Below are 13,965 nucleotides of genomic sequence, written 5' to 3' on the forward strand. Positions count from 1 at the left end.
ATGAAAGGAGAGGGATGAACACTTCACAGTCAGGGTATGTCTGCTTGTGTCACAAAGGCCAAGAGTACCAGTGTTGGCCTCTATCCACCCATTTGCCTTGGTAATTTCCTATTCAACAGCCCACAGAGAGGAGTGTGGGACTGCACCACTCCCCTGAAAAGGCAATGCCCACCCCCACAGACACATGGGGTCTGGGCTGAGCCAGCGCAGGGACGGTGCTCAGGGCTACTGGAACCAAAGGCAGCCAAGGGTTTTTTCTCCTCCACCAGCCAAATGTGGCATAGGAGCAGAAACCTGAGGGCTCAATGTCATAAACATGACTGAGTTGTCTCAGCAACAGTCCCAGGAGCAGGGATGGCTCCTGGTTATCCCAGCCCACAGTCTTGCCAGACAGAGCTGCATCTCCTTGCCTCATGCTTTTGTTGTATTTATTGCCCCTATGTTGAAGATTTAATGGCAGGAATCTTTTAATTCAATTTCAGTGAAATCTGAGATTCTCAAGCCAGTTATTGATAATCATTAGATAACACTTCATAGATTAGCTCTTGAGCCTTGCTTCAGTGTATAAATACCAATTAACTAAATAGTCTTACAAAAGACGCTCATTGACTTTATGACTACTGAAAATGCTGATTTTTAAAAAATGTAGATATTCTGGTTATTTCACTGGGCAAACAGAGGTGGAAAGGAATTTGCTGGAGAGTGAAACAAGACTTTGGAAAACACAGTTCCAGATTTTGGAAGCTGCTGCCATCAAAATGGGGTTTCTTTTTCAAGTAGAGAGGATTTTCCTGGTAGGAAGGGAGTTTGAAACCCCTGGATTCTGTAAAATTGGGAATGACTAAGAGACAAACATTAATTTATCTTGGCACTTAATAATTTGATTCAGCAAGTGCTGGGACAGCACTGATGTTTTCGGCTGACATTAGGGCTTTCATAGCTTTCCAAACTCCGTTCCAGGAGCTTCCTGTGGCAAATGTTTCCAGTGTGAGTAATGAACATCCACAGCACCCATGTCCCAAAAGGGGAAGGCATAAAACCAAAGAGATCTGGGCTTCAAAGCTCCCATCTATCATTCCATGCAAGAGCTGAAACAAGCATGTTTCTTGGCAGCTATTAGGAAGAAGAAAGATCTCTTCCTCACTTAGTAATAGAGTCCACCTGGTTCCTACTTATCACTGCTTTTGTGATTTGATGCTACACACATTTTTGGTCCAAAATAATAGTAGAGTTTAGACTTTGCTCTTTTTTTCCAATCTTTTGAACAGAATCCCATTTGCAGAGATCTTTGCTGCCCATTATTCTGCTTTGTGCCTTCAAAAAGGAATAGCTGTCCCACAAAATCACTGTCTATAGGCAGAAATTCTGGACTCAGAAGTAAAAAAGCCATGGATGAACTGATTCTGGTTGTCCATTCTTGATCTCCACTTAGTCAAATACACTTATTTAAACACGTGACCTGAATCTAAAATAATAGGACATCGAAATAGCAGAGCTTTGAATTAATTTTGTACTACAATAAAACACTGAAAACGCTTCATGCTGAAAAGAACAGATACTCCTAATCTGGAGATGAGAAAAGGACTGACCTGAAAGGTTTGGTTTTGCTTTTAGGTGCAAGGCTGGTGTGTGTTGCAGGTATGCTGACAGAGAATATAAAATCTGGTCCCCTCCCTACATCTTTGCTATGTGTTTATACTCCTCCCATCACCCTTCCAGCCTTTGCCAGCTGAGCTGTCATTACTTTTGTCCTGTTGGTCTCTGGCAGCAGGGTATGCCTTTGCTAATCAACAGCTTAAGATGAAGTGAAGAACATGGATCTGTTAATGTCAGATGATGCGATATCAACTAAAATGAAATAACCTGTGGGGGAAAGCTGCTTCCCACCTTCTCTGCAAGCAAAAACTGCTCCATAGGAAAGAGGACTCTTATAACTATGTTATTTATATTGGCATTGGGAAAGTGGGTTATTAGTGAAGTTATTAGGTAAAATTGAAGGCCACTGTTTCAAGAGGCAACAAAATAAAATTATTAAAATAATTTTTTTAAAAAGCCTTCCGTAGCCCAGACAGGCTTGTATCCATGATTAAACATTCCCTCACTTAGAAATAATCCTGTTTGCAGTGATAGCTCCTCCATACTGGACACAGAGATAGGCTGCACCTGCACAAGCTCTCTCCACTGAGCCTGTGAGAGCGTCAGGCCAAGCTGACAGGATGGAGGCCACCCAACACCTTGCGATCGTGGTGCACTGACCACTGCCAAATTTCCAGCCTGCTGTAGCTCTCTGGGCTCATTACTTCCTGGGTATGCCCCCAGTCCTACCCTTTTTGGGCTGCCCATTCCCTGTCTGGCTGAAACATCCATCAGCACAGAGACAGATTCTCCTCTCTCCAGTGCCAGTGCAAAATGCTCAGCACTGTGCTGCTCTTTGGCTCACTGCTGCAGCAGCCTCTGACAAAGCTCTCAGACCTCAGCCTGGCATCTTTGAGGCCTTTTCCTACCTCTATGCTGTCCACTGCAAACCCACAGGGACAACTGAGATATTTTCATTGAAGGTTTCTGCAGGAGTTTTAGCCAGTAATGGGGATCCAGGCAAAACCCACCACCTTCCTCCCCAAGGGAGCCTCCAGAGGTGGGTCAGAGGAAGGCAGATTTATGGAGTTTTCTAAGTGTTGTTCACACAAAAAGGGCCTAAAGTCACGGCCTGTGCACTACTTTCTCTGTGGTTAAACATTTTCTTCTGTAACTCACTGCCACCGAGCTCTGCAGGTGATGTCAGTGAGCAGTTTGTTTTGTGACATTCAAGCTTTGCGTAGTTTGCAGTTACACCAGTTCCCTGAGATATGTAGCAGAGAGGTGTGCTTTGTAGGTGTTTTCTGCACTGAGTATAGGAAGATACCACTAGCTGTTGGAGAAGGAGAGGTGGGCAAATCCAGCTCCATGACATACATGGCTTCTGCCCTCACACAAGGCTGATCACTTTCCAGAAGAGTCTGGAAACTCCCTAACTTGGACTTTTCCATCAATCAGGAAATCCTCTTGCCTAGCTTGACACTGGCATTTTCTTTCCAATGTATTATGAGAGCTGGGGCTGAGGTTCTGCCTCTCCACTTCTCTCCACCACCTCTTGGTTTGCCCAGGGAAGTACCCAGGGGTGATGTGCTCCAGCAGCCCTGGACTACCACTGCTACCTCATCCCTCCATTTTTACAGCCTAAAAACATTTTGCTCCCCCACCCCATACACCTAAATTAGAGGATCCCCTACATGAAAGGGTCAGCAATGGGCAGAAACTCAGGCCTGAGCTCTCAGCTGCCAGGAGAACTGCAGTTCAGATGATGCTCCAAAACACAGCTCAGCCTCTGCCAGGTCATCTGCACAAACCCTTGCTCCAAAATATGCACCAGAGACACATTCACTCCATCAATGCCATTTTCAAGGCTCCGTGACAAACTGCCTGGATCAGACAGTTGACAGTCCCAGACGGGATCACCAGGTGGTTTATCCAAGCCTCTTTCAAACTTGAAGAAATAGATTTCACAGTGGTGATAGGGCTTCAGTGATGGAACAAATAATGCAGTGTGATAAGCTTTTTCCAGTGTGCAATGCATCAGTTATCCGTCTCTAATTGAAGAGCCAGAGCACAGTGACTTCCAAGAAAGCAGGGTGGGGAGAGAACTGACATGGTGCCAAGAAAATAGCCATGGTCAACATTTTTTTCAGGGATGGATATCCTGGTTTGGATTAAACACGATCTAACCTGAATCTTTGGCTTCATTTTAATTCACCTTTTTTTTCCTCAAGTTTCAAAGTGTTTAAATTTATTACTTGAAATATGCTCTTCTCTGCAATTCCTCTGGCCTGGCCAGGACCAAAAGTGTAACGGCTAAAATACCACAGAAACAACTACTCATTATTTTAACTACCCAACAAGCAATAAAGAACATCTTGTGAGAAGCCCTGTTCTGACTGCATCCCCAACTCAAACTTTGCACGTGCAGGAGGTGTGGACAGGTAAGGTGTGCTGGTTTTGGGTGGGAAGCCAAGAAGTAGTTTCAGGGCCATGGATTTCAACACTGTTCTTCTGCCCTGCACAATGAAAGGCACAAAGACAAAATGCTCTCAGTGTTCTCTCGTGTCCAGGAGAGGTAAAACATTTGTAAAACATTTATCTAGGGACTGTAAGCAGAATTCCAGAGTTTATGTGACCTGATGTCACACAAATCATTTCTAAGAGTCCAGATTTAATGGAGTTTCTCAGATTCCAAAGATCTTATATATCCAAAGACATTATATCTTCAGTAAAGCGTACTATCAAGTGAAAAACAAGTTTTATATTATTGGTCAAACTCTCCCAGTTTTCCCTCCCCTACTTGGGCCCTGGATGAAAAGGAACTGTGGCAGATCCATAATCTATTAACTCGGGACGATCTAGTTACTGGGATAGTTCTCGACTTTTTGTGTCTGATTATTAAAGTCTTTGTTTTATGCATATATTGGGACACCATAAATCAAGAGTGGAGCTGTTAGGAAAATGGTTCTAGTTTTGGATTGCAACCTTCTAGTGAGGTCTGCAGATATCATCAGAAGAAAGGTCCAAGCACTTGCTTGTGAACACATTGTGTTCAGGCTGCAGCCAAAATGATAAAAACCTGTGTCACTGTGCCTGGGTCATGAAAGAGATAAAATAAATCACACAAGAGGAAGGGTGTCCATCACCATCTACCAACAATATGTACCACAAATGGGACAGCTTGAGAGGAGTTAAGAAGCCAGCCCTAGAAAGAAGGAAAAAGGTTGGAGTTACCACAACAACACAAGCCAACCTAGTGTATAAAGCCATCAGCTGCTGTGTGCTGCAGGCCCAGCTTTTTGCTTTGTTTATTCCCCTTTTAAAAGGTTTCTGATAAATATCCCATCCACAGCCGTCTGTTTACCCCAGAAGACGGAGAAAATGGATAGACTGGACAAAACGGAGAGAGACATCCGGCACATTCACTTTCATTCATTGCCTGCCTGCCTGATATTTTTTAAAATATATGCTGTAATAAGAACTGGGAAAGAGCCACATGGACTGGAGACAAGTAACCTCTCCTACAGGGCTGGCAGCCCTTGCTGGGTTAAAGCCCAGCCAACTAGCACCATTTATAACAGAGAAGAATTAGCTTCCTACAAGGAAAAGTTGTCTTCCTAATTTGGGTTCTAAATATTCAAAGGGAGAAGAGAAGAAAAGAAAAAAAAAAGATAGTTTGAAAAGAATAATATATCACCATGGTGGGTTTTTTACAGCAGTTGCAAAATATTCTGGCTTTATACATTTGAGGAATTCCTTATTCATCCATAGGAAAAGATAGATGTTCCTGTAATGGTCCAGACACTTACAGACCTTTTCTAGACCTGTTAGCAACTGTTACATCCAGCCTTTGGTCTTGAGACTGTCAGCGGTGACTCCCTCTGCTTGAGGGGATGATTCTTGCAAGAAAGACTTCCAGGAGTTGCCCAATTTTTGGCCACATTTGTTACCAAGTGTTCATCCCCTTATGACAGCCCTTGGGCTGATTCAGAGTGAGTGAAGTGGAAATAAAAGCAAGCTAGACCTAAATGCTTTTGCTGGACGTCTCAGTTCTCTAGGAGTGCCATAGGCACAGCTACTTCTCCTGTTGTTTCAAGTGTCTGTGTTACTTGACGTTTTCACTGTATCAGAGACACAAGAGCAGTCTGACAGATCCTTGCTGCAGTTAAGTTCCTGAGCAACCTATTTATTGCTGTATATCCACGGAGTGATGTTTTAATCTGCCAAATCTATCAGTATGGCCTCTTCAGGACAGAGAGATGTAGGAATAGGTGCTGCAGAGAGTTGAGGATGCCTCTGAGAGCAACAATACCATTCCAGCATTAGTCAGGTGATCAGAAGGGTGTCCTTCAATCCTGGAGAAGTCTCTTTTTCTGCTAGCATGAGCAGTGCAGGCACAGTGAGACAGTGTCTCCAGCCTGTGGTGCACTCCCCTGGAGGGAAGATGCATCATGTGAGTTGATTTCCATGAGCACAACCATGCAAGATGAATAAAATGTTCTGTCACTGAGTAAATCAAACAGACTGCAGTTCAGTGAACAGTGTAAAAATTAAGGGGGAAAGCAATGCTACCTAAGGGTTTTGCCCTTTAGGCTTTAAGTGCTGAAGGATTTCCTCAAATTCTTTCTGCTAACACTGGAGTCAGGTCTTGCCACTTTCTTGACTAGGCAAATGCTCTGGGATAACCCAAAATGGGTTAGAATAGCCTTTCTGCTGGTGAATCAGCCTCAGACAGTGGTGTTTTCATCAGAGACAGCCATAGGTTTGTAGGATTATGGATAATTCCTTCACAGAGTAGTTCTGGTTCTTGCTCTCCCTGGGATTCCATAGGCGAGGAAAACAGTGAATTTTCTTGAATTGATAATTTCTTACACTTTGCTTCCATCCTTCTTTCCCTGTCTGTCTCACTGCTTTTAACAAGGGCTAGATGTTCCTCAAGTCTGCAGGGGCATGATCCACACAGTACCAGCCACCCCACAGTTGCTCCGTACCTGTTGCCAAGGACAGCAGGATCCCTTGTTTTGTTCTACCCGTGCTGAGGTTTTGTCAACAAATAGAACAGTCAAAAAGCTTCTCCTTCTGTAACATTAATAGTCACACCAGTGGCTGGGGACCTTGTATAAGCACTTCATCCTCTCCAATACAAGTCACACATCCCCAAAAAAATCAGAGACAGGAGAGTGAGGTGCTGTCAAAGCTGCTTCATCCCCTGTTCCAGGTGAAAACGACCCTTGCAAAGATGCAGGTTTAAGTACACATCCTGAGGTTTTATTCTGGGAAACTGACTCCAAAGAATAAGTAAAAGGTATTACACTCATTTAAGAAATGGATGGACTCTGAGCTGGTATCTTTGGTGTCACCTCATGCCTGAATGTTCAGTTTCAAAACCACCTTCCCTATCAACCTGTAATGGCTGTGTTATGTCCACCCACAGCATTAGTATGTCAATTCACTTTGTTAGAAACATGTTACAGAAAGATACGTTGCTTTTCATTTTTGGAAAGGAAACATTTCATCCTACAAGCCTTACTAAGCCTTACTAAGGAAAATCTGACAGAGATAAGTCTTGTTTTCTAAATCAACTGCCACTAGGGTGTATTAATTAATTTGGTTTCTTGTTGACTTTATTACTGTTTCTATTTAGCAGAAAAATGGCTTTAATTTCTTTTTTAGAGAAGTCAATCATCTTGGCATATTTTGCAATTTAAAGATGACAAGAGGAAGTCTTTGTTCTGGTGAGATCCCACCTGGAGCACTGAATCCAACGCGGGGGTTCTCAGCATAGGAGGGACATGGACCTGTTAGAGGGGTTCCAAAGGAGGGTCCCAAAAACTATCAGAGGGCTGGAGCACTTATCTTGTAAATACAGGCTGAGAGAGATGAGATTATTCAGACCGAAGAAGAGAAGGTTCCTGAGACCTTCTTAAGGCCTTTGAATACATAAAAGGAGGCTTATAAAAAAGATGGGAACAGGCTTTTTAGCAAGGCCTGCAAACATTAAAAACCAGGTTGGACAAGGCCCTGATCTAGTTGAAGATGATGTGCCTTCAACCCAGGGAGTTTGGACTAGATGACCTTTACAGGTCACTTCCACCCTAATCCATTCTGTGATTCCAAGTGTGGAAGTCTGGATGGGTTCATGGGAGCTCTAATTTCTTCATGTACAGCTCAGATTCACTCAGCCAACATAGGTTTTGGAAAGAAATAAAGAGACCTTATTTCTCTAGCACATCTCTTGAAAAGCCTCAGAAACCTCAGGACACAGAAGCTGCTAAAGCAGACATTAAATGAATGATCTGATTTTAATGTAGCTCATTATTTCATAAGAAAAACAGATGGGACATTGAATTATGGCCAAGAGTTCATCTGCAATGGGACACTTTTGGCTCAGCAAGTTTCACTCCTCATCTGTAATTTCTATTAACTTCATCAGTAATGTCAAATTCAGTTTCTGGTGGGAAAGAAACCTGAGTATTATTATGAAAGGCTCAGCCACAGGATTGTTAGCAAATCTCTGAGCAGAGACACTCCCAACACAGAGGGCAGCAAGCCCAGCCTCCGCCTCCACTTTAGGCTGAGTTATGAAGGTGGTGTGCAGGACAAGCAATGCTATAATTGTGATCTGCACATTTATTTTGCTCACCCTGTGGCCAGCCGTAGGCACGGGTGAAGCAGTCAGCTGGCAGGGAGCAGCAGCATCACAAGGGTGTGCAACAGAAACTCTGCACCCCATAGCAGTCTTTGGACATGTATCTGCTGTTGCAGCAGCAAAGCCAGCGGAGCCAGCTGGTGGATCACAACCCCACCAGGGAACTCTGATGCAGCTGGCCAAGGTCAGCATCCGTCCTTCCCCACTGTCTAAGGAGGGGCTGGGGGAGTTGGGGCTGGGGCAAATCTTCATTTTACCTCCTCTCCCCAGGGCAGCAGCTTTCAGCTCCTCTTGAGACTTAGTTTCACTTTTCTGCTGTCAAAATTGATGCAGGACACTAGCCATAGATGCCTCTTTTAAGTAATTGTTTTTTTCAGAGGGAAACACTTCTTGGGGTGCCTCCAAAAAATGAAATTAAATTATTTCAAGTAATTTCTGGAAGCTTTTAGAGTGATATGGTTATCATGTCCTGCAACTAATGGTTGGTTCTTACCTGATTTCCCCCTGCCTCCTGAAACATACCATGTTGCACAGATTACCTCTGTCCTAGGCAATAGGCAAGCACAGGTTTTCCTGAGAACCAGGAAAAATCAATCCCCATCAGCAGAAATATGCCAGGAGGTTTCACAGCCAGAGCAATGATGAGCATCAGAAAGTGAAGCTTCAGGTGTCCACTCAACTCAGCAGGAGAAGTGTCTACACAACTGAGAAACAGAGTTACCACCACAGAGCAGTGTAGGTAGCTGAAGCTGGGAGGATCCGAAGTGGCACCAAACACTTTGCTAGGCTCACAGCTTCTGTCAAAACAGAGTTTGCACAGCTGTCCCAGCCCCCTCCAGCACTGCAGCCATAGGGGCTTCTTCCCAGCAGTATGCCTTAACTGAGTCCTTAGTGAAGGCAATATCAGCCACAGACTGCCCATCGTATGTCCACATTTCTTTTATAGCATGCTTTTCTGCCTGGCTTTTTTGGGAGTCCTGCTGTAAATTAATTTCTGCATCCAAGCTGAGGTTCATGCCTTGCAGGAGCTTGCAGTGTGACATGGGGTCATGCTGTGATGGTCATGCTGTGATCGGCATGTTTGCTTTGAGGGAGGGGAAGCATTTGCTTTTAGGGAGGGGAAACCCCAAAATGACCAGAATATATGACCAGTGGCATAACTTTACTATCAAAGCAAGTAGGATGCTACATATGCAGTGAGCAGAGCAGCCACAGGATTGGTACTCCCCAGCACAGCCCTGCAGTGGAATGACACAGTGGAGGTAGCAGAGGGAAGGAAAGGACAGTCCAAAAGGGAAAAGAAACATTTCAGATGAGGCCAGGCTCAGCTATCTAAAATACTCATATTTGGTGTAAGCTCTTTCAACAGAGAGAGGAGGCAGCCCAGCTCATCTCCGTGCCCAGAGTACGTTGCATGCCTGCAGCCGGATGACGAAGGAGACAGATCCTGCCCGGTGCCACACATCCCTTTTTAATTGAGGAAAAACTGGAACTGAACCTGGCGTCAGACAGGGCAATGGGATCTGCAGAAGCATGTCTCCAGGGAGCAGTCAGCCTCCTGTGCTGGCTGGAGCCTGCTGCTGGTGAGCACTGCGGGCAGCTGCTCTCCCTGTGCTGGCTCCAGGATGGTCACAGGGGTGGGCATGGGTGAGTCATACCCTGTTTTATTCCAGTATCTTACCAAATGTCCTTCCTTGCTAACTTGAAAGTAGCTGACTGGAGGAAAAGAGCTTCAACACTGGATGGCAATTCATGGCAGTGGAAATGATAACAATAATAAGGGGGGCTGAATCAAATGTATTGAAGTCAGTGACAAACCCATGGGAACAGAATGTTGCTTCTGTATGAGCCACCTGATACTCTGGGATTGACAGGGATACAAAAATGATTAGAGGGATGGAACACTGGTCCTATGAGGAAAGGCAGAGAGTTGGGATTGCTCTGGAGAAGAGAAAGCTCCCAGGAGACCTTATTGCAGCCTTCCAGTACTTAAAGGGAACCTATAGGAAAGATGGTGACAGACTTTTTAGCAAGGCCTGTTGCAATAGGACAAGGGGTAATGGTTTTAAACCAAAAGAGAGAAGATTTAAATGAGATATAAAGAAGAATTATTTACTATGGGTATGGTAAAACTCTGGGACGGACATATTTACCATATTTAGTGGTATTTCCCTTCCTGGAAATATTCAAGGCCAGGCTGGACGGGACTCTGAGCACACTGATCTAGCTGAAGATGTTCTGGCTGATTGCAGGGGAATTGGACTAGATGACCTTTAAAGGTCCTTCCAACCTAAACTATTCAATGACTCTACGATGACTTCCAAATGTCAGACTGGATGCATTCAAAGGAATGAGATCAGGAGAGTAACACATTTACCCACAAGATAACCTTCATTCCAACCCTAAAGGGCAGAAAAGCTACATTAAAACTCACAGACCTTACATGAAGTCTGTAATTCATACCTTATCCGTAGAACCTCCTTAATCAGTATCCTGTAATTGTAGTAAGAGCTGTTTTTACCATCCATCCATCCACATCCCCATCCACTAATGGCTTTAATACCTTATTTTCAGAGATCCATGTTGAAAGCTGTAGGTAAATCATCTTGCTTGTGGTTCATGCTGTGGCTTTCGCAGATTTGAATTTTGTCTCTTCTTCATATCTTAAAGAACAGAATCTACATCTGTATTGGGTTTGTATGAGAAAGTTTTGGTAGTGTGGGAACTACAGGGATGGCTTCTGTGAGAAGCTGCTAGAAGCTTCCCCTGTGTCTAATAGAGTTTTGCCTAAGATGGTTACTAGTGAGTGATCTCTCCCTTTCCTTATCTCAACCCACAAGCCTTTTGTTGTATTTTCCCTCCCCTAACCAGTTAAGGAGGGGAGTGATAGAGTGGCTTTGGTGGCTACCTGGCATCCAGCTGTGTCAACACACCAGAGCATGTAAGAAGGATGTAGGTTTTGTGTCACTATTTCTCTGTACTACAGATCGCTGCTGTTCCTGTGGAAGCTGGACAGCCTTTGAAAATTTACAGGCCATTGCCAGTTTGCACCTTGGTTTGAGCCCTGGTGTGATGTAGGGCTGGAAAAATTATTGAAAAACTTACTTGTTTTTTTCTACTGTCACGGGCTGAAAGCTCATGGTTTAGTGCAAGCTCATGGCCCTGAACACTGAGCTTGTGTCAGAATTTTGTTACCTCATGTATTGATAGCTTTGTGATAAAGAACATGCAAAGCTCAAGCATACTAAAGTATTTTCTCTCTCTCACATACATACACAGACAGCAGAGCTGTGCCCTGTGACCAGAGCAATGTAGGTGTCTTTAGAGATTGTAGAGTCCCATGAGTGCACAGAACCTTGGTGATATGATACCTGTAGCATTGTGAAGTGGGTGACAGTTGTGGCAGAGCTCCCTGCATTGGGTGCTTTGTTTCATCACCTTCAGCTCTTGTAGCCGGTGGCTCATCCTGGAAAAAAGAAAGTTTTCTCTGATTCTGGTCTGACACTATCCTGTGCCTGGGAAATAACATCACACAGCAGGATATCTCTAACCACTTTACTCACTTGGGTGGGCAAGGAAAAGTCAATTTTGATTACTTATCAATACAGTTCACACCAATATCAGGCTTGGTAATGGCAAAGTTAGTTTTTCTCAGATTTTTCAAAGATCTATTTTTGCAAAAAAATAAGTGGCAAAGATAATGACTGAGGCCTCTGAAGTGCTAAGCAAACCCTTGCCATTCCAGGGTAGCACCAAACTTCCAATTCTGGTCCCAGCTGATGGAAGTCCTTAAGCCTGTGTTTTCATCTACTGTAACTTGGCCAAGAGTTTATGTTGCTTTCCTGGTCTGGGGCTACTTCAGGAGCCATAACTCTGTGCTCAGCAGGTAGGATGCTGAAGGGTCTCAAGACTCTTCTGCTGCTCCTGGTAGCTCTCCTCTAACTGTGATGAGGTCCTGGAGGTCCCAGGGACCTTGGAGAATTTGGGAATTCAACACTAAGTCACATTTCAGAGCTCCCTGGGGAGGTCATTCAGAAACTTCCTCTGGCCCACAGGAGGAGGATGTGTCTCAGCAGCCCTGTGGGCTGGATATCCTTCTGAGACAGAAGGAGCAAAATCAGAAAACACAGAGAGATCACTAGTCTAGATGACCAAAACAATAGATTAATAACTTGAAATTCTCCTTTACACAGGAGATTTCCTCTGCATCAGGATTACTGGGGCTTTGCTTGCCAGCCCTGCTGTGTTTTGACTGCGCAGAAAAAATTAGGTGTAGAAAATGCATTCTTTGAGAAATTTAACGTAGAAACTTGCTGAGGACTTTTTATCTAAATTACCTTCTTATGCCAATCCATTTCAAAATAATGTCTATAATTACTCTGGATACATAATCAAGCATTTAACTTGTTTTGCTCTTGTGAAACTTGTTATGCTTTTTTGCCTCCCACATGCATTACATGGTACAGTGTAGTTAGTTGTACCATTATCCTTGAGCAGTCACTAGGGAATTTTGCACCATGAATGTCTGGCTGGGTACTATAGCACACTTACAGATGCTTGTGTGAGAAACCATCTGCTTTTACATTTGTGAGAAATATTGGCAAAGAATACAAGACTAGAAATATGGGAAGGTTGTTGTATTGGTTTGGTTTGGGTTTTTTTTAATTTAAAGTTGATGCATATCTGAGTGCTTGACTTAACACAGCTCATCACACACACAAAAAAAGGTTGACTAAATAGATAGAGTGGTGCTATTGAACAGGCTTATTTCTCTAGGTCTTACTTGAACAGAAACAGCACCATCTGTTCCTCTCTGTGCTGTCAATCACAGCAGATTTTTTCTGCCCAGATAACAATTAGGAGAAATGAACCATGTGCCACAGAAATTAAGTGAGAATGAAAACGTTTATTTTCAAGGTACGCTTAGACTGGAATAATTTAGCCTTATCCATTGGACATGTAAGGCTGAATCACAGCTGCTTTTTCATTTTACAAAAACAATGCCCAATCTATGAGGCTTTTTTAAAAACCTGGTAAAAGCAGTGCTGATTTCACAGCAGTCTTACAGTGTAGGAATGAATAGGAGTGACCCTCATAAAGCTATAACCACTGGGGATGGAAAATTCTTTCTAGGCTTATTCTGATCCCTAGGTATCGGCTCAAGTTTATTTCTCAGGATACATCTTATCCGAGCAGCACCACCCGTCATTATCTGGTTGGTTGAGGCACTGCATTTCTCTGGACTGCTTTCCCAACACTTGCTCCCAGAAGGGTTAGATGACACTGTGCTGAAAGCCCTGCTTCCATCTGGAAGCTGTCTCATAGTCAGGCTCTCACATTGCTGTGGCTAAATCCTGATAGCAATGCTGGAAAATTTCTCTCTGTTTTCCTCAAGCAGTGCAAGCCAATATATGAAAGAGTGTCTGGGCTATGCAGCAGACGTGGGCAAGGAATCTGAACAGGGAGCTCCTGGACTGTTAGGTTTGTGCTGTTCATCATCCTGTAGTTTATCTTCAGAGGTGGAGATCCTTGTCCATGGCTTAGGAGATGAATGCTGCTGTTTGTCTAGGTTTTGTGAGAGCTTCCTCTGGGAATCCAGACAGTGCAGATGGCTGGAGCCAAAGCGAGCCGGGCAAATTGCACGGTCACACACCCAGGCTTGGGAGAGAGGATGTTTTATTTCAACTAGTCTGCTGTAAAGAGAGTCTTACAGACTAAGTTATTCAGAAAAAGAAATTGGC

This window comes from Neopelma chrysocephalum, unplaced genomic scaffold, assembly GCF_003984885.1.
Source record: "Neopelma chrysocephalum unplaced genomic scaffold, ASM398488v2 Primary Assembly neopelma1_96780, whole genome shotgun sequence".
Taxonomy (NCBI): domain Eukaryota; kingdom Metazoa; phylum Chordata; class Aves; order Passeriformes; family Pipridae; genus Neopelma; species Neopelma chrysocephalum.